A 21955-nucleotide genomic window follows, 5' to 3' on the forward strand; every position below is an offset into this window, starting at 1 on the left:
GCTTTTAAAAAAAGACCGTGTTTGCCTATCATTTCTTTGAAAATTCTGAGGTCATTTGTAGGTATGCACAGGGCCCTCTTGTCCTGCAGTCAAAATGTGAGAGCCAATTGTCTGGACCCTTCCAGATGGAAGTTAATGGTTTTGTAGTCCCCAGAATATATAATTAATAAGTTTCACTCTACTGGCATTTTTAATGTCAACATCACCAACAGGAGATGAGAAATGTCTGCATTGGATGTCTGCTTCCAATTAAAATCTTTAATTTATGATAAATGAATACATTTCAATCATGTCTGCCTTGATTTCAATGTGTGTTTAGTAGATCAGCTATAAAAGCTGCCAGGATGTTTTGGCACACAATGAGAGACTGAGTCAGATCACAGAAGAAGTCTCACTATTTTAATGGTGTCTTAAATATCTACATTAAACAAGAAAATTTCAAAAAAGGAAAAAAGGTAATAAATGAAATTTGCAGTTCCTTGTTCCATATATGTATGTGAACATTTGGAAAATAAGGGGGAAGGCATTTGTAGATAACAGTACCCTAACACAAACCCTAATAGCATTTACAAATTTTCTTCCAGTCTTTAGACTATGCATAGAATCATTTAGCTAGGTATAATTATATATTGACTCCTGAATTTTTTTCCACCTCATATATCCTAAGTTTTGTTTTCTATGTTTTTATGAAGTCTGTTCCAATTATCTATTGTTGCAGAGCAAGTTACTCCAAAACCTGTGGCTTAAAAAGAAGAGTAATTTGGATCAAGCATCTTCAATTTGGGCAAGGACAGGACAGTTAAACATTGGTTGTCCCAGCACTAACTCCAGTATTTCAAATGCTGTGGGCTGAATTATCTAATGACTTTCATACTTGCATGTCCTTCAACTGATGATGACTGTTGGCTTAATTTGGGCGGTCAACAGAAACACATGTGACTTCTCCATGTTGCTTAGACATCCTTAAAACACAGCTGGATTCCAAGAGTGATCTTCCCATGAGAGTGAGCCAGGCAAAAGCTTTATCACCTTTCATTAGCTAGCTTCAGAAGTCATACAACATGACTTCCATCACTTTCTATTCATTAGAAATGAGTCACTAAGTCCAGGCCATATTCAAGGAGAAGGAAATTACACTCTTTTTATGGGGCATCAAAGAATTTGCTGATATATTTTATAAAATGATGGCATAATATTTGATCAAGTTAATATACCAAGCTTAACCATTTCTCCTACAGTTATACATTTAGTTTGTTTCCATTCTTAGACTGACTAACATGTTTTTTGGCAGGTCTTCTAGAATTATATATTGTAATACACCACCTAGTTTCCAAAATAGAATTTGTATATATGTATAAAAACTTAGTAAAGTATTTTGATTTTGAAAGGTCTAACTAGACCTTAATTAAAACAATATTGTTTAAAAAAACACAATATCATTTTAAGAGCTAGGGTTATTTCAATAGGTGATAATCTGCATGACTGGAGACAGGCAGACACTTCTACCTATAACTGCTAAGAAACTGAAGGTATCAGGGGTACCTGAGTGGCTCAGTGGGTTAAAGCCTCTGCCTTTGGCTCAGGTCATGATTCCAGGGTCCTGGGATCGAGCCCCACATCGGGCTCTCTGCTCAGTGGGGAGCCTGCTTCCTCCTCTCTCTCTGCCTACTTGTGATCTCTGTCAAATGAATAAATGGAATCTTTGGGGGAAAAAAAAAGAAACTGAAGGTATCCAAAACTATATATTCAGACGTGGAACTATAACATTTCCAATTTAAGATGGACTGTCAAGGTGAATGTTCAAAGCTTACTTGGCATTTGCAGGTGTAGAGACTAAAAAGCTGGTATGTCCCAAGAGCTGGGGGTCCAAATGCTGATGACAAACAAAATGTCTCTCCTAGGGTAGATGGAACCACAAGTAAATTTTTTTGCAGGGTCTTTGTCTATACAAACAATTGATTTAAAAATGTATGACCATATTCATGGGCCTATTTGATTTAATGATAAATATATATTTATATTTATAGAATAAATGTGTAACAACTCATATTTCAACCATATCTTGTCTTGAACCCTTCATTTCACAATAATTGCATTTTTATTTTTTTAAAGATTTTATTTATTTATTTATTTGACAGATAGAGATCACAAGTAGGCAGAGAGGCAGGCAGAGAGAGAGAGAGAAGGAAGCAGGCTCCCTGCTGAGCAGAAAGCCCGATGCGGGGCTCGATCCCAGTACCCTGAGATCATGACCTGAGCTGAAGGCAGAGGTTTTAACCCACTGAGCCACCCAGGTGCCCCAATCATTGCATTTTTTTTATTAATTTCTTTTCAGCGTAACAGAATTCATTGTTTATGCACCACACCCAGTGCTCCATGCCATATGTGCCCTCCATAATACCCATCACCTGGCTCCCCCAACCTCCCACCCCCTGCCCCTTCAAAACCCTCAGATTGTTTTTCAGAGTCTATAGTCTCTCATGGTTCATCTCCCCTTCCAATCTCCCTCAACTCCCTTCTCCTCTCCATCTCCCCATGTCCTCCATGTTATTTGTTATGCTCCACAAATAAGTGAAACCATATGATAATTGACTCTCTCTGCTTGACTTACTTCACTCAGCATACTCTCTTCCAGTCCCATCCATGTTGATACAAAAGTTGGGTATTCATCCTTTCTGATGGAGGCATAATACTCCATAGTGTATATGGACCACATCTTCCTTATCCATTCGTCCTTTGAAAGGCATCTTGGTTCTTTCCACAGTTTGGCGACCGTGGCCATTGCTGCTATAAACATTGGGGTACAGATGGCCCTTCCTTTCACTACATCTGTAACTTTGGGGTAAATACCCAGTAGTGCAATTGCAGGGTCATAGGGAAGCTCTATTTTTAATTTCTTAAGGAATCTCCACACTGTTCTCCAAAGTGACTGCACCAACTTGCAATCATTGCATTTTTAAAATATGATCTCTTTCAGTCTTGACTGCACCCTTTATACCACACACCAACAGCAATGGGAAAGATAGAGATCCTTGAGCAGAGTGAGAAGAGCAGAAAGAATATTCATTCCTGGTCTGTTCCAGGAGTGGCCCTTCTAGAAAGCAAGTGATGTCCCCAGCCAGTAGCAGCCACCAGAAGGCACACTGGAAATTTTCAAGGAAGGTGTTATAAAGCACTGGGCCCCTTATATGTCCTAGACCTAGGACCTAGGGCAGGGTTTCAGTTTGCCTGGGTTTAAGGGTAGTTTTGGACACAGCTATAGATGATATAAAGAAGTTAATTTTATAGATAAATACCTTAGGGGTGAATATGGTAGCAAGTGATACTCTGTGGGATAGAAGCATGGCCAGAATCAAGGAAGTCAGCAGAGGTCATCCGCAATGGCCTATTCACGAAAAAAATCCCCATGATAAATCATATGGAAGTGGACTCCACGAAGAGATTCAGACTAGAAAAGACTTACTGGATTTTAGTTCCATAATATTAAAACAGCATTATAAGTTCCAGGTACTATGGAATTTTCTTGATGGTCAGTTCTCAGTCTCCATCTTTCTTGACCTAGCCGTGGCATTTGCCACAGTTTATTATTGTTTCTACCTGAAACATTTTCTTTAATTTGCTTCCAGGACATCAATCTCACTTAGTTTTTCTCCCAATTCTCTGGCTGTTCTTTCTTTCTCTCCTGCTAATTACACTTTATCTTATGGACCTCTCTAATCATCAGCTTTCCCAGAGCTCAGTCCTTGGACTTAATCTCTTCTATATTTATACTCACTCTCTTGCTGATCTTATCCAGTTTCATAGGTTTAAATACCACTTATATGCTCTTGACTCTCATATTCATACTATTGATATACCCATTCCTAATTGTTTTCTCTGAACTTCAGTATCATATCTCCTACTACCTACTTCATGTCTCCAATTGGATGTCTAAGAGACATCCCTAAACAGTATGTCCAAAGCTGAACTCTGGGTATCTGATACCCCCAACTTGATTCACTCATAGTATTACACATCTTATTTAATGACCACACTGTCACTCCAGTCACTCAAGAAAAAAATTTGAGATCATTCTTCACTCCTCTTTTTCTCTTACATCTAGTGCTGTCCTGGAGCCAGCATGAACTGTCACGTAAGAGCCAACTGTGCACATCCTTGCCAACTCTGTACTAAGTAGCTCTAGAGATCTAGAGATCCTGACACATAGTACATTCTCAATAAAAATTGTTTAAATAGATGTATAAATAGTACATGTGTAAAGGGAAAAGGGCAGGCCAAGTGGACAGTATTCTGTACTTTTTCATCCCCAATGAACCATTTAGCTCCACGTTTTACCTATTCTATCTGTTTTACATATTGGGTTGTGCATATAATTCTACTTGTGAAAATTTTTTTTGCATAAACAATAATAATAATACAGTTGACCCTTGAATAACAGTTTGAAGTGTGTGGGTCCATTTACATGCAGATTTTTCCCATAAATACAGTATGATACTGTAAATGTATTTATCTCTTCCTTATGATTTTTAATTTTTTAATTTTTTGGTTTTTGTTTTTTTTGTTTTTATTTTATTTTTTCAGTGTTCCAAAATTCATTGTTTATGCACCACATCCAATGCTCCATGCAATACGTGCCCTCCTTAATACCTACCACCAGGCTCACCCAACCCCCCACCCCCTCCCCTCCAAATCCCTCAGTTTGTTTCTCAGCGTCCACAGTCTCTCATGGTTTGTCCTTATCATTTTTTAAGTAACATTTTCTTATCATTAGCTTATTTTATTGTAAGAATACAGTATGTAATACATATAACATACAAAGTATGTCTTAATTGACTGTTTATGCTATTGATAAGTTTTCTGCTCAACAGTTGGCTATTAATAGTTAAGTTTCCAAGGAACCAAAAGCTATATCAGATTTTTTGTTGTAAGGGTGTTGGGACCCCTAAACCCTGCATTGTTAAAGGGTCAAGTATAATGATAAGACTTGAAATACACTTTTTAGTCTAGTACTCTCATTTTTTCTGTGGCAGAAACTGTGGACAACAGAAGTGAAATGGTTGCCTAAGAATCCTACCTTTACCTCCTAAGCCTACTCTTCTATGAAGCCTAAATGGAGTGGAGAGAGGGGATTGCATAAATTTGTGTTTTTCACTCTATCTGAATGGGGTGAAGGGGCATGTATGGGATGAATATCTTCAAGAATAATATAGATACAATTTAGGACTATATTAATTACATGATTAGGAACACAGAGGTACACCTATGGCTTATAGGTAATTAGATAAAGATAAGTGACTTTCCTAATTAAGAAAACAATAGCAATAGGACATGTGGAAAAAATAGAAAACTTTTAAGTCAAGAATTTTTTTAAGTCAAGATTTAAATGAAGCACACTAAAATGTAGTATGATTTAAAACAAATGGAGATAACAAGTAATATGCAACAAAGTTACACATTTACTGATCAGATAATTCAGGAAGGGAGGGCCAGCTGTTTCTCCGAATTCTTATATAATCTCTTTGTGGTTACATTAAATTATAGCTCTACCCATTTATGCATGATGTGCTTCTTTATCCTTAGAAGTTATTTTCTATGTTATGATGCATTTTGCTTATAAAGCAGTTCTTCCCCCAAATCATCTCTCAAAAAATTATCTTAAAAGTAGGTTTTAGTAAACACACTTCTTAAAAAATTAACTTATTGGGGTACCTGGGTGGCTCAGTGGGTTTAAGCCTCTGCCTTTGGCTCGGGTCATGACCCCAGGGTCCTGGGATCGAGCCCCGCATCGGGCTCTCTGCTCAGCAGAGCCTCCTTCCCTTCCTCTCTCTCTGCCTGCCTCTCTGCCTGCTTGTGATCTCTGTCAAATAAATAAATAAAGTCTTTAAAAAAATTAATTTTTGATTGGTTTGATTTGGTATCATCTTGATGTTTTTTGTTAGTGGTGTTTTTAAAATTTTTATAAGACAGTTGGCTTGTTAGTTTTTATAAATTTAAATTCATGCCTATGAAGCTTGTATTTTTTTCAAAATCTAGTAATAATCCACTTTTTTCTATCACAATTTTTATTATTAAAGAAATCACTTAAGAAAAGATATTTCTTGTTTAATTCCTTCAGTTTCATTTTAGTTGATTGTCTTCTGGTTATAGTCAGTTAAAGTACAACATTTCTATATAAAATATGAGTGTTTTGATTTATTTTGTTTTTTGTTTTTTGTTTTTAGTGTAGTTGACACACAGTGTTACATTAGTTTCCGGTGTACAACATAGTGATTCAACATCTCCAAACATTAGGCTGTGCTTACCAAAAGTATAGCTACTACCTATCATCATACAGCACTATTACAACATCATTGACTATATTCCCATTCCTGTACCTTTTAGTCCCGTGACTTATTGATTCTACAACTGTATCTCCTATTCCCCTTCAGAATTGGCTTTTATTTTTTTTATTATGTTCAGTTAGCCAGCATATAGTACCTTATAAGTTTTTAATGTAGTGTTCAATGATTCATTAGTATTGTATAACACCCAGTGCTCATCACATCATGTGCCCTCCTTAATATCCATCACCTGGTTACCCCCCCTTCTGTAACTATCAGTTTGTTTTCTGGAGTCCAGAGTCTCTCATGGTTTTCCTCCCTCTCTGGTTTCCTCCCATTCAGTTTTCCCTCCCTTCCCTTGTCCTCCGTGCTATTCTTTATGTTCCAGATATGGGTGAAACCATATGATAATTGTCTTTCTCTGCTTGACTTATTTCATTTAGCATAATCCCCTCCATTTCCATCCATGTCAGTGCAAATGTTGGGTATTCATCCTTTCTGATGGCTGAGTAATATTCCATTGTATATATGGACCACATCTTCTTTATCCATTCATCTGTTGAAGGGCATCTCAGCTCCTTCCACAGCCTATTGTAGACATGGCTGTTATGAACATTGGGGTGCATGTGCCCCTTCTTTTCACTACATCTGTATCTTTGGGGTAAATACCTAGTAGGGCAATTTCTGGGTCATAGGGTAGCTCTGTTTTAAATGTCTCGAAGAACCTTCATACTGTTTTCCAGAGTGGCTGTACCAGCTTGCATTCCCACCAACAGTGTAAGAGGATTATCTGGGAAACTCTTTATCTCTCCTTCTATTATGAATGACAGCCTTGCCGGATAAAGGATTCTTGGCTGCATATTTTTCCCATTCAGCACATTGACTATATTCTGCTATTTCTTTTCTGACCTGGTAAGTTTCTGTGGACATATATGCTATGAACCTGATCTGTCTTCCCTTGTAGTTTAAGGATTTTTTTTTCCCTTGCTACTTTTGAGATTCTTTCCTTGTCTGTTTTTGTGAATTTGACTACAATATGTCTTGGTGTTGGCCAGGTTTTGTTGAACTTGATGGGACTTCTCTGTGCCTCTTGGATTTCAATCTCTGTCTCCTTCCCCAGATTAGGGAATTTTTCAGCTATAATTTGCTCAAATAAACCTTCTGCTCCTTTTTCCTCTCTTTTCTTCTTTTAGGACTCTGATGATATCAATGTCCCCTAAGTTTACATTTGTCATCCAGTACTTTTCTTTTTCTCTTCTTTTCAGCCCCATTATTTTCCATAATTTTATCTTCTTTATCACTGATTTGTTACTCTGCTTCATCCATTCTCACATCATTGCATACAGTTGGCTTTGCATCTTGGTTATACCATTTTTTATTTTGGTGTGACTAGTTTTTAGTTCTTTTATCTCTGAAGTAGGGGATTCACTAGTGTATTTTATGCTTTTCTCAAGCCCAGGTAGTATCCTTATGATTGTTGTTTTAAATTCGGGTGTAGGCATCTTATTTGTATCTGTTTTGATTAAATCCCTGGCCATGACTTCTTCCTGTTCTTTCTTTTGGGATGAATTCCTCTGTCTTGTCATTTTGTCTAAGTCAGTGTGTGTGTGTGTGTGTGTGTGTGTGTGTGTGTGTGTGTAAATGCTGTTATATTCCTGCTTCTGAGAGTAATGGCTATATTAAAAAGAGGTCCTATATTGCCTTGGACCTGGCAGTTCAAGACGTGTTTCAGAGTGTGTACTCTTCTGTTGTGTTTTGGTTGCTCCTTCCCTTAAGTCAGTCCTCTGCAGAGTTTCTCCTTGCCTGCAGCGGGGAGTGTTTGGACCTTATCCACTGTATGACAAGTTTTAACTAGGTGTGTTTTGGTCTGCTTGTTAAAACAGGCTAGAACCTATTTCCCCTAGAGATGAGGTTTTGTAGCATTCTATGATCAATAGTCTTGATGAGGTGTTTGTGCTGATCTATTGAGGGAAGAGCCTGCTATGGTGAATCCCAGGTGGACTTGTCTAGGAAAGATGCACCTGCAGGGTGCAATGGAGTGGGACTTGCTTTAAATGGCTCCAAGCTCCACTGGGGGTGCTGTATTATTCACTGAATTTGGTCAGTGCTGATGGACAGAGGAAAATGGCATCACCCCACTCTTTGTCCCTGGAGCAGGGAGTTCCCACCTGCCACTCTTCAGGAAGCCCTCACAGAAGAGCAAACAATCTCCCCTCTTGTGTCCCTGGCTTCTGTCAGATACTTCCCTTCACCCTCTCTGTGCCTGGGCTTTCTGCTTTCCAGGTGGCACCGTACTCCTCTGTTTTATCTCAGGTGCCTGGGTGGGTTTCAAAGCTCCAAATTTTAGGCTGGGCATACTCTTACACTGATCCTCTGGGAAAGGGACTCACTGGACTCTGGTTTATCCTAGAAAAGCAGTTGCACAACTATGCAGTAGTTCAGAGTTTATGGTAAAGTGCAGCAAAAAGCCAGCATCAACGTTTGCTCTCCTCAGCAGGTGTTCCTGTTTCTATGCTAATTAATAGGCACCATGTTGGTGCCTCCAGCACTTTTGTCCCCAGAGTGGAGGTGCCACCTCTCCCAAATGCACTCCAAGAAGGAGAACTGCTTCTCCCCTGCAACTCAGCGGATCTTCAGACCATAGTGTCTACTCCAGAGCCTACACCCTCCTTCTCCAGAGGAGCACCACTAAGCCTGCCAGGCACAATCCTGGCAATGGCATGGATTTCTAAAACTTCAGACTTTGAGCTCTGCTGTTTATAAAAACTTGTAGTAGTCAGGTCCTCTCCTGTTCCTAGTCAATGGTTTTGGGGAGAAGTTTTTCTTGTGCAATCCCCTGTATGCTGTGCTTACTCTTGCTCTCTCTCTGTCCTCCATTCTCTGTGAATCAGGGATCCCTCTCCTCTGGAGCACCCACAATTCTTTTCTCCCTCTAATCAACTCTCCACAGTTCCTACCTTCTATCATGTGGCCATTTTTCACCCTTTAGATGTGTAGTTTGTTCTCTCAGTGCTCAGACAGATTTCCTGGGTGTTCAAATGATTTAATATTTATCTGGCTGTGTTCAAGGCAAGCATAGGGACCTCCTACTACTCCACCATCTTAACTCTCTCCTATAGTATTCTTGATAATTCAGATTTTATCCTTTGTCTTACTGATGTGCTGTATCACATAGATTGATTTGTGAATACTGAACCATCCTGGCATCTCAGGTATAAATCCCGCTTGGTATGATAAATGATTTTTTAATGTACTGTTGCATTTGGTTTGCTAATATTTTGTTAGGGGCTTTTACATATATGTTCATCAGAGATACTGGTCTGTAGTTATCCTTTTTGGTAGTGTCTTTATAGGGGTTTTGGTATCTGGGTAATGCTGGCCTCATAGAATGAATTTGGAAGTTTGCCTTCCATTTGTATTTTTTGGAATTGTTTGAGAAAAATAAGTATTAACTCTTCTTTAAATGTTTGGTAGAATTCACCTGTGAAGGTGCCTGGTCCTGGCCTTTGTTTGTTGGGAGTCTTTGATGACTGATTCAATTTCATTACTGGTAATTGTTCTGTTCAAATTGTCTATTATTTCCTGATTCGTTTTTGGGAGGTTATATGTTTGTAAGAATTTATCCATTTCTTCTAGGTTGTCCAATTTGTTGGCACATAATTTTTCATAATACTCTCTCCCTCTCTCTCTTTTTAAGGTTTTATTTATTTATTTGAGAAAGAGAAAGAGAGAGGAAATGGGAGAAGGTGAAAAGCTGACTTTGCACTGAGCATGGAGCCCAACATGGGGCTCCATCTCAGGACCCTGAGATCACATCCTGAGCTAAATTCAACAGTCAGACACTTAACATACTGAGTCACCCAGGCACCCCTCATAATATTCTCTTATGATTGCCTGTATTTGTGTGGTGTTGGTTATAATCTTTTCTCTTTCATTTCACATTTTATTTGAAGGTTCTCTGTTATTTATTTTTTTTTTTTAGTGAGTCTGGCTAAAGTTTTAACAATTTTGTTGATCCTTTAAAAGAACCACCTCAATTTTATTGATCTTTCCTTTGTTTTTTATTTCTATTTCATTAATTTCTGTTCTTATCTTTATGATTTCCTTCCTTTTATTGGTTTGGGGGTTTGTTTGTTCTTCTTTAGCTCCTTTAGGTGTAAGGTTAGGCTGTTTTTTTTGAGATTTTTCTTGCTCCTTGAGGTAGGCCTGTGTTCCTATAAATTTCCCTCTTAGAACAATGTTTGCCGTATCTCAAGATATTGGATTATTTTGTTTTCATTTTCATTTGTTTTTATTTTTTGATTTTTTTGGTTGACCCATTCATTGTTTAGTAACATGTTAGTTAACCTCCATGTATTTGTGTTCTTTCCAGATTTTTCTTCTAGGTGATTTCTAGCTTCATAGCATTGTGGTCAGACAAGGTGCATGTCATAACTTCAATCTTATTGAATTTTTTGAGACTTGTTTTGTGGTCTCATATGTAATCTCTTCCAGAGAATGTTCCATGTACACTTGAGAAAAATTGGTATTCTGTTGTTTTAAGATGGGATATTCTGAATATATCTATTAGTCCCATCTGGTCCAAGGTGTCATCCAAAACCACTATTTTCTTGTTGATTTTTGATTGGGTGATCTATCCACTGATGTAAGTGTGGTATTAAAGTCCCCTATTATTGTACTATTATCAATTACTTCCTTTATGTTTGTTACTAGCTGCTTTATCTATTTATGTGCTCCCACATTGGGTGCATAAATATTTACAACTGTTACATCTTCTCGTTGGATTGCTCCCTTTGTGATTACATAGTGTTCTTTGTTTTTGTTATAGTCTTTGTTTTAAAGTCTATTTTGTCCCATATTAAGTATTTCTACCCTTTCTTTTCACATCCATTTGCATGATAAATACTTTTCTATCACACTCTTAATCTGCATGTGTCCTTAGGTCTGAAAAGAGTCTCTTATAAGTAGTATATAGATGGGTTTTGCATTTTTAACCATTCTATCACCCTGTGTCTATTTATTGGCACATTTAGTCTATTTACATTGAAAGTCATTATGGATAGGTGTGTACTTATTGCTGTTTTGTTATTTGTTTTCTGGTTGTTTCTGTAGCTCTGTGTTCCTTTTTTCTATTGTTCTCTTCTCTCACAGTTTTCTTTAGTGATATACTTGCATTCCTTTATTTTCACATATCTGTTACTGGTTTTTCATTTGTGGTTACCATTTGGTTTATATATAAATCATCTGCATATAGCAGTCACTTCAGTTTGATCTCATTCTTTAAGCCTCTTCCTCTACATTTTAGGTATATGGTATCTTATTTACAGCCCTATATTCTGTGACTCCCTTCTCTGATTTTTATAGATATGCCTAATTTTACTCCTTTTTTGCTTTCTACTTTCCTTATTTCTATTCATGGTCTTTCCTTTCCTGCTCAGAGAGTCCCCTTTAACATTTCTTGTAGGGTTGTTTCAGTGGTAATGAATTCCTTTACCTTTTCTTTGTCTGGGAAACTCTTTATTCCCCCTTCTATTCTGAATGATAGCTGACCTGGGTAGAGTATTTTTGACTGCAAGTGTTTTTCTTTCAGTACTTTGAATATATCATGCCACTCCCTTCTGGTTTACAAAGTTTTTGTTGAAAAATTAGCTGATAGCCTTATGGGATTTCCCTTGTAATTAATAGTTTATTTTTCTCTTGGTACTTTTAAAATTCTCTCTTTATCACTACTTTTTCCCATTTCAGTGACTATGTGTCTTCTTGTGGATTTCGTTGGGTTGATTTTATTAAGACACCCTTAGTCAAGTCACACAAAATCCGTTATTTTCAATTAAGATTGAAAGCAAAAAGTGTCTACCTACCCTAGGTCTTCAAAGGCTTAGGAAAAGCTGATGTACAATGTTTACTGATGTTTTGCTACCACAGTGTTGTGAGAAAGGAAAATATTACTTGAATATTCTGGCTGTCTTCTTTGAGACCCATATTTTTCATAAAATTCGCAGCTAGAATGAAGAGTAAGGCTTTTTAAGGTGCCTTAACCACCTCAAGATGTGTGTTAATAAAAATAAAGCTTTTATGTTGATTTTAAGTTTCCATGTACATCATTACATTTGCATAGTAAATATGCTAATCTCTTGACACAATCTCTCCCCAATATCTCCTGAAAGTACTATTTTCAGGAATTTAATGGCCCTTTGAGAAAGTTAATTTTTTAAGGGACAGTTTAGAAAGTTAATATTTCTGACAAAATGTACATTTCTGTTTTTTAAAGGAAATATCTAAATGAAGCTTAGAATCTAAGATAAATAGGGTAAAGCTAATCAAAGAATACATTTCATATGGTGATTCATACTAATAACAAAAATGAAAAATGTCTGCTTAAGAAAAGTCAAGGCAACTGAAGACTAGTACAAATATATAGATTCACTTAAGGGCACCTGGGAGTATTTCTATGTGATTTCCTTTTAAAGGAAAAATAAATAGCCTGCTATTATGATTTTGCACATTCTACATAAATTCCAGTCCATCAGTGCCATTCAACTGGTTTTACTTTCTAGATTAGAAAACTATCACTAAAACTCACAAATATGGAGCAAATTACAAGTGCTACAGAAATACAATATATAGTTTTCAATTTATAAGTAATAAAACTAGAAGAAAGTACCCTGTAAAAAGGTGTCTATATGGCTTGGGGAAAAAAATTCCTCCTAGAAAGGAAACCAGCAAAATTGCATTTCATGCCTTTATATAAATTTTTGAAAGAAAAATTTCCTTTTACATAAGTATATTGTTACCACTAGTGTAAGAAACTACTTTTACCATACAAAAGTGAGAATTGTGTTGTACTATAGTAAGTCTTTTAATTATTAAAAACAATTGACCTACAGAATAAAATGCTAAGTGAAGTAAGTCAGACAAATACAAATACCATTCAATTTCACTCATAAACGGAATCTAAGAAACAAAACAAACAAAGAAAAAAAAAGAGATAAACAAAAATAAACTCTAAAATACAGAGAACAAACCAGTGGTTGCTAGAGGGGAGGTGGGTGGGGAGATGGGTGATATAGATAAAAGGGATTGAGAATATAGTTATTGTGATGAGCACTGAATAATGGATAGAATTGTTAAATTATATTTTACACCTGAAACTAATATAGTAGTGTATGTTATTGTACTTCAATTTTTTTAAAAAAATTGAAAAATCAAGTAAGTGTTTATTATCTTAAAATGCATATGTTTAAAAGCTTTCTAACATGCTAAGCATAACATAACTAAAAATAGCTATCTTGAAAAGAATGCCCTAACCAATTTCCCTGGTATAAATATTCTCATTTGCCTAATTTCTTCAATTACAATATTGTTTAAAACTAAATTAAATGTAATAATTGAATTTATTATCAGTAAGATTATCAATATATTTGTTGAAAGCTATAAACTTCATTTTGTTAAAAAGTTTATAAAATGTTTTACAACCCTGAAAAAGATGGGCCCTCAAAGCCACAATTTGAGTCTCAATTGTATATAGCTTATCCTTCTAATTAGAAAACTGAAAGTTGATGGAGAGAAAGAAATTATCAGGGAAGAATGAAAATGGCCATGTTTATATCTTATTTAATCTTAGTCAAAGGTATTTAGTATTTCATTACCTTCTCTCTGTTTCTGTTTCTGTCTCTGTCTCCCCCTCTCTCTCTCTCTAAGGTAGCATGACTTTCTAGAAAAAGACTCAGCCTTAAGAACCACTCAAACCTAATTTCACATCCCATCAATTCCATTTCCTCTCAGGATGACAATTTGCTCATGTGTAAGGTTGTAATAGTAATATCCATTTTATAAAGTTATCATAAAGATTTACTTAACTGAAATAAGGCATGTAAATGTTATAGCATAGTGTCCATCATGTTTTACAAAGGAATGTTTAAGAACAAACCTCCTACAGTGGATGCCAGTGAGAGCAGGTATAAAAATAGCTAAAACCCAAGGATTGCCTGCATCATTAGACATGATTATTGTGCTGAGCATCTTCCATTTGCTTCACTAAATCCCCTCTACCCCCTTCTCCACCCAACTCTGTTTCCAAGGGAACAGAAACTAGAGCAATGCCCTGGAGAACAGGTAAAGATCTTCTGGGTTATGGGATCTTTCTGACTTCTGCTAATGTCTTCTCTCCTCTCATGCAATGGAACTCACAACTCTATGGATGACATCAGGACTGAGAAAACAAATTCTAGACTGAAATTCAAGGGACACTTCCATAAACCCCACAGAACTGGGCTACCAAGGGAGATGCTACAGAGTCAGGAAGCTACAGCTGTCAGTTCAAACTCCTATAGCACACATCACAATCTGCAGCAACAGGGATGCCTTACATGCTGTCTCTCTTCCCACTTAACTCATTTCCCAATTCAAGTTTCACACAAGAGAATATTATGGGTGGAACACAAATCACATTTAGAATTTTAGCTAAAAGGCACTTTTTCAGTCTTTGAAGTACAGAAAGGCACACTAGAAATATGTTGGAACAGGAAAGTAAGCCACTCCTTAGCATCTGCTATAGTATGCTATCAAGCTCAAGCAGCTGGTGATGGCCTTTCTTTGGTATTTGAAAAGACTGGGAGAAGAACAACTGCAGATGAAAGCTGATTATTAATGGAAGATACTATAAATGAAACAAAGGTGTTGACTGTGAACCTCAAAAGAAGTCATATGAAAAACATCTTCTTACAGGTATCAAGTATAAGGATTTTCACGAGTGCAATTTCTCTAAACAGTGCAGTCTCTTACTCCATTTCTTACTGTTACTTTTAGGATAAGGTCCAGGTTCATTACTCTGGTTTCATAGGTCCATCATGACATGGTACTTTATAATATGGGTCCTGAAAATCTCCACTAGAAGTCCAAATTCTAAATATGATCATTGCAAATGCTTGCCTATTTTTCTAAACGAAGAATTGGAAACCATGGAAAGCTGTTTAGGCTGCTGTCATCATTTTGTATATTTACAGAACTCAACAAAACAGCTGCCAGTGTGCACAACAGCTGCCAATGTGCAGAGTCTGGAAAAGGGAGCCTATCACACACAGGCTGTTTTCTGGAGAAACAGAGAGCTGTCCTGGGGTATGTAGGGCATTTTGCAGTTATATGCCACAAGCTATTTGTCAACAGATGCCTTTGCTAGAATCCATGCCTGCAAACACACACACACACACACACACACACACACACACACGAAGAGAGAGAAGAGAGACAGAACTTTTTTATGTTTCTACAGAGGATTGCTTTCTATTAAGCTGATTTTTGTTTGAAGATTGTCTTAGAAAATGTCCCTAAACTTTTTTTATTTCTTTTCAGCGTAACAGTATTCATTGTTTTTGCACCACACCCAGTGATCCATGCAATACGTGCTCTCCCCAATACCCAGCACCTGGTTCCCCCAACCTCCCACCCCTTGCTCCTTCAAAACCCTCAGGTTGTTTTTCAGGGTCCATAGTCTCTCATGGTTCACCTCCCCTTCCAATTTCCCTCAACTGCCTTCTCCTCTCCATCTCCCCTTGTCCTCCATGCTATTTGTTATGCTCCACAAATAAGTGAAACCATATGATAATTGACTCTCTCTGCTTGACTTATTTCACTCAGCATAATCTCTTCCACTCCCGTCCATGTTGCTACAAAAGTTGGGTATTCATCCTTTCTGATGGAGGCATAATACTCCATAGTGTATATGGACCACATCTTCCTTATCCATTCGTCCATTGAAGGGCATCTTGGTTCTTTCCACAGTTTGGCGACCGTGGCCATTGCTGCTATAAACATTGGGGTACAGATGGCCCTTCTTTTCACTCCATCTGTATCTTTGGGGTAAATACCCAGTAGTGCAATTGCAGGGTCATAGGGAAGCTCTATTTTTAATTTCTTAAGGAATCTCCACACTGTTCTCCAAAGTGGCTACACCAACTTGCATTCCCACCAACAGTGTAAGAGGGTTCCCCTTTCTCCACATCCTCTTGCTAATTTTGGCCATTCTAACTGGTATAAGGTGGTATCTCAATGTGGTTTTAATTTGAATCTCCCTGATGGCTAGTGATGATGAACATTTTTTCATGTGTCTGATAGCCATTTGTATGTCTTCATTGGAGAAGTGTCTGTTCATATCTTCTGCCCATTTTTTGATATGATTATCTGTTTTGTGTGTGTTGAGTTTGAGGAGTTCTTTATAGATCCTGAATATCAGCCTTTTGTCTGTACTGTCATTTGCAAATATCTTCTCCCAGTCCGCAGCCTTCCCCTTGAGATCAGGAACACGACAAGGATGCCCACTCTCACCACTCTTGTTCAACATAGTATTAGAAGTCCTAGCAACAGCAATCAGACAACAAAGAGAAATAAAAGGTATCCAAATTGGCAAGGAAGAAGTCAAACTCTCTCTCTTCGCAGATGACATGATTCTTTATATGGAAAACCCAAACGACTCCACCCCCAAACTACTAGAACTCATACAGCAATTTAGCAATGTGGCAAGATACAAAGTCAATGTACAGAAATCAGCGGCTTTCTTATACACTAACAATGAAAAAATACAGAAGGGGAAATTAGAGAATCGATTCCATTTACTATAGCACCAAGAACCATAAGATACCTGGGAATAAACCTAACCAGAGGTAAAGGATCTATACTCGAGGAACTACAGAACACTCATGAAAGAAACTGAAGAAGACAGAAAAAGATGGAAGACCATTCCATGATCTTGGATCGGAAGAATAAACATTGTTAAAATGTCTATACTGCCTAGAACAATCTATACTTTTAATGCCATTCCGATCAAAATTCCACCGGTATTTTTCAAAGAGCTGGAGCAAATAATCCTAAAATTTGTATGGAATCAGAAGAGACTCCAAATTGCTAAGGAAATGTTGAAAAACAAAAATAAAACTGGCAGCGTCACGTTACCTGATTTCAAGCTTTACTACAAAGCTGTGATCACCAAGACAGCATGGTACTGGCATAAAAACAGACACATAGACCAGTGGAACAGAGTAGAGAGCCCAGATATGGACCCTCAACTCTATGGTCAAATAATCTTCGACAAAACAGGAAAAAATATACAGTGGAAAAAAGACAGTCTCTTCAATAAATGGTGCTGGGAAAACTGGACAGCTATATGTAGAAGAACGAAACTCGACCATTCTCTTACACCGTACACAAAGATAAACTCGAAATGGATAAAAGACCTCAACGTGAGACAGGAATCCATCAGAATCCTAGAGGAGAACATAGGCAGTAACCTCTTCTATATCAGCCACAGCAACTTCTTTCAAGATATGTCTCCAAAGGCAAAGGAAACAAAAGCGAAAATGAACTTTTGGGACTTCATCGAGATCAAAAGCTTCTGCACAGCAAAGGAAACAGTCAAGAAAACAAAGAGGCAACCTAAACTAACTTCTTAAAAAAGATCACAAGGTAAAAATTCCACAAATTTGCCATTCTTCACACTCATAAAACTGTTAGCTTCCAACTGGGCAATTATATTTGCTTGCTGGGATTTCCTTTTCTTACTATATAAAAGTATGTCCCATCTGAAAAAGAAGAAAAGTGCCCCCAGAGAATACCAAAGACCTCATGAATTGTTGGGTGATACTGCTTTCTTTTACCATTGGTTTCCTTCTTCTCACACAGTTAAACCCAAATCCAGTTGCATGCTTTCTTTATGCCACTTCTTGCCAGACTGAGGCTATGGGTGGAGATAGTTTATTGAATGATGGTGGGATATAAATACCAGTAATCAAGATCATAAAACTTGGGGATTATCAAAAGACTGATTCAGATGAAAAAGTCTGAAAGAAATGTTTTGTCTTCTTTGGAGATAATTTTTTTTTCATCTCCCCAGCTTTATCTCTAGTTTTCCTAACTCACTGACCTTCTTTCTAGTCCACCTACTACAAGGTATTTTATTGTTTTTTGTGTGGTCCCAAGAAAAATATCATGCATTGGACAAGGGCAGCTTGTAGCCATTGACAGAATTTTAATACTGGTTTAAATCCATCTTGCCACCTTTTGTATGCACCCACTTCACTTTCTGAAGATAAAAGGAAATACGTATGAATGTGGGCTCATTTTAGGCTTACAAGTATAAGCCACACATGGACCTTCAGTGATGCCTGATAGTGTTATTGTACTTCCCTAGGGTCAAATCATTCTCCCATTATCTAAGATGACTATGTCACACGGTTCCCTCCAGACTCAAAACTCCAACACCTTTTCCCCACTCCTCACTTTTAGCTGATGAGTACGCTTCTTGTTTTACTGACAAATCAATTTAAAAGAGTTGTAACTTCCAGGGAACCCCTGTGGCTCAGTTGGTTAAGCGTCTGACTCTTGATTTCAGGTCAGGTCATGATCTCAGGTTCATGAGATTAAGCCCTGTGTCAGGCTCCCTGCTCAGCGGGGAGTCGGCTTGAGATCCACTCTCTCTCTCTGCCTCCCCAAATAAATAAATAAATCTTTAAAAAATATAAATAAAAGAACCGTAACTGCCGTATCCTTCACCATCACATCTTCCAATCTCATTGCATCACCTTCTCTCCAATTACAACAAATAAACTGTCTGGCTCCTATCTTTATGTATTATCACCCATATCCTTCTCATTACTTACAGAAAAATACTCTGTAACTGTCCCCCTTTTCTCCCGCAGCATTTATTTTGCTATCATTTTCATCAGCACACAAGCATGCTGTAATAGCTCCAATCATAAAAAAACTCCCGTTTCAACGTTCTTTCAACATTTCATTACTCCATTTAATAGCCAAAGTCTTTGAAAATGTTAACTACGCAACCTTCACTTCTTTCTAACTTCCTTGAATCTACTACAACATGATTTTTGTCATCAACACTCCACTTAAATCTACCTCTGAGTCCCCTTCACGTTGCCAAATCCAATCTTCATTTCTCATATTACTTGAGCTCTTAGCATCATTTGTCAAATTTGGTCATTCTCTCCTTCACAAAACTCTTAACTTGGCTTTTAGGCCTGGCTTTGCTTTCCTTGATGGCTGGCTCTTCTGAGTCTCCTTTACAATTTTTTTTTTCATAATTCTATCAGTCAAAATGCCCAGGAGTCAGTCCTCATACATCTTCTCCTCTCTACACTTTTTCTCTAAATGATTTCAATTTGCTTTAAATATAATTTAACATATCCAGTTCCAACCTCTTCCTCAATTCCAGGCTCCTATCTCTTGCTCACTCTTGGATTTCTATTAAAGACCTCAAAATTAACATGCAAAGATGAACCCTAGATACTCCCTTCTTGCTCCTCTTCAGTGTTTCCTTTCTCACTAAGTGTTTCCCATCTCAATAAATGGCACTGGTATAGATTAAATGTTTGTATCCCCCCATATTCATATGTTGAAATATTAACCCCCAATGTAATGGTATCAAGAGGTGGGGCCTTTTGGAAGTGATTGAGTGATGAGGGTGGAACCTCCATATATGAAATTAGTACCCTTATAAAGGAGATCCTAGAAATGTCCTTCACTCATTTTGTCATTTGAGGACACAGCAGGAAGACAGCTATCTATGAAATAGGAAATGGGCCTTCACCAGGCACCAAATCTGCCAACATCTTGATCTTAGTCTTCCCACTCTCTAGAACAATGAAAAATAATTTTTTTATATTTATAAGCCATTAGTCTAGGATATTCTGTTTAAATTTAAGACACACACCATTATCATACATTTGCTCAAATCATGAAAGTTGTAGTCATCTTTTACACTCTCTCTCTTACAAACTACATTTAATCTATTAGCAAATCCTGCAGATTCTACCCTCACTCATTCCACCACTTCGACAAGTACTCCAGGTCACAGACACCATGATCTTTCATGTTCTTGGATTACTACAGTAACTTCCGACCCTGTCTTCTACCTTTTACTCTTAATCTCTCTATAGTTCATTCTCCTAGAGTTTTTAGAATGACCGTTAAAAAGTCTAAGTCAGTGTATGTCATTCCCATGTTCACAACTTTGCAGTGGTTTCCCATGACACAATAAAATCTAGTCTTTATTGTGGTTTACAAAGCACTTCACTTTGTGGCTTCTGGCTATATCTCTGGCCTCATATCCTACCACTAGGTGTCTTTTTCACCAAGCTCAAACCACACACTGACCTCTTGCTCTTCCTCTAGCACAACAAATACATTCCCACCTCAGGACCTTTGCACTTGACATTCTATTCTCTCTCAGGGACTGTCTTCCCCAATATCTTCACATAACTCACTCTCATTTCATTTAGGTCTCTACTCACATATCTCCATGTTGAGATCTTCCTTGTTCACTGTGCCTTAAATGGCATCACCCATAATTTTATTCTAATGTGTTGGTTAATTTCCTTTTTTATAATATCACTAACATTAAAATACATATCCAGTAGCCAACTTTATTTATTTTGTGTATTTCTTTACCTCCAGTGTCCAGAACAGTGGTTTAACCTAGTAAGTCCTCAGCAAATACTGTTGAATTAATTAATCAATAACTTCTTGAACAGCCTTGAGAAAGAAGACTATTGTTGTCTTAATAGGGTATACTTTTGGAAGTATGGAACAAAGTACATGGGAAGGTCTGTTTTCTTTAAGAAGTAGATTCAAGTCATAATGGGAAAGTCTATGCACCAGCAAGGCTTCATTTACAAGGATCTCTGTACATTAATTAAAATACATACACCACAAAATCTAGAATGCCTAGGCATTTCCACTTTAAGAAGCAGTTTTTCTGATTTCTACTTTATATAACTCACTATCCAAATGTGCTTTGTTGATGTGCCATTTTAAATTTAGTCCAGAAGATGTTAGGTATTCCAAACACTTTCTGATTTGGATTTTAAAACAGCATTTCCATCTTTAAAATGAAGGAATGTTTGACCTAGTATTTAATAATAAAGAAATTTTCACCAATAAGCCAGAAAACTTTTCAAGAAAGATTTGTCATGTTGATTAAGTATAGAGGAGTGTTTAAAGATGTTCTCATTCTTCTGGGTGGAGCCACTCTGATTTCCTCTTTAATATTCTGTTTGCTTTGCAACCCAGGAATTTTTGCTGAGGGTTTCTCAAGTAGACTCCAGTATTGGTGCTCTTTCCTCAACTCACAGGGGAAAAGTTAGACAAATAGATGCAAATTTTTCAATTTTATAATTCCATCAATAAAGTTTTCTCACACTGACTGGTGGGACTGCAAATGACAAAATTATTAAAGTGGCAGCAAATGGGGGCACCTGGGTGGCTCAGTGGGTTAAAGCCTCTGCCTTCAGCTCAGGTCGTGATCCCAGGGTCCTGGAATCAAGCCCCACATCTGGCTCTTTGCTCGGCAGGGAGCCTGCTTCCCCACCCCACCCCCCACTCTTACTCTGCCTGCCTCTCTGCCTACTTGTGATCTCTGTCTGTCAAATAAATAAATAAAATCTTTAAAAAAGTGGCAGCAAATGCAGATTAGTGGAGTAATTTAGAAATTCTTTCTATTCATGCATGTGGTTGTTATGTATTGCAATCATGGGCCATATTTACTTTGAGAAAAACTACTCCTAATTCACAAGATTGAGTTATATATGTCAGAATTTCAAGGTGTTTTCTCAAAGGTCACTGTGATTCTC

The sequence above is a fragment of the Lontra canadensis genome, unplaced genomic scaffold (genome assembly GCF_010015895.1).
Source record: "Lontra canadensis isolate GAN:19392208 unplaced genomic scaffold, GSC_riverotter_1.0 scaffold116, whole genome shotgun sequence".
NCBI lineage: Eukaryota > Metazoa > Chordata > Mammalia > Carnivora > Mustelidae > Lontra > Lontra canadensis.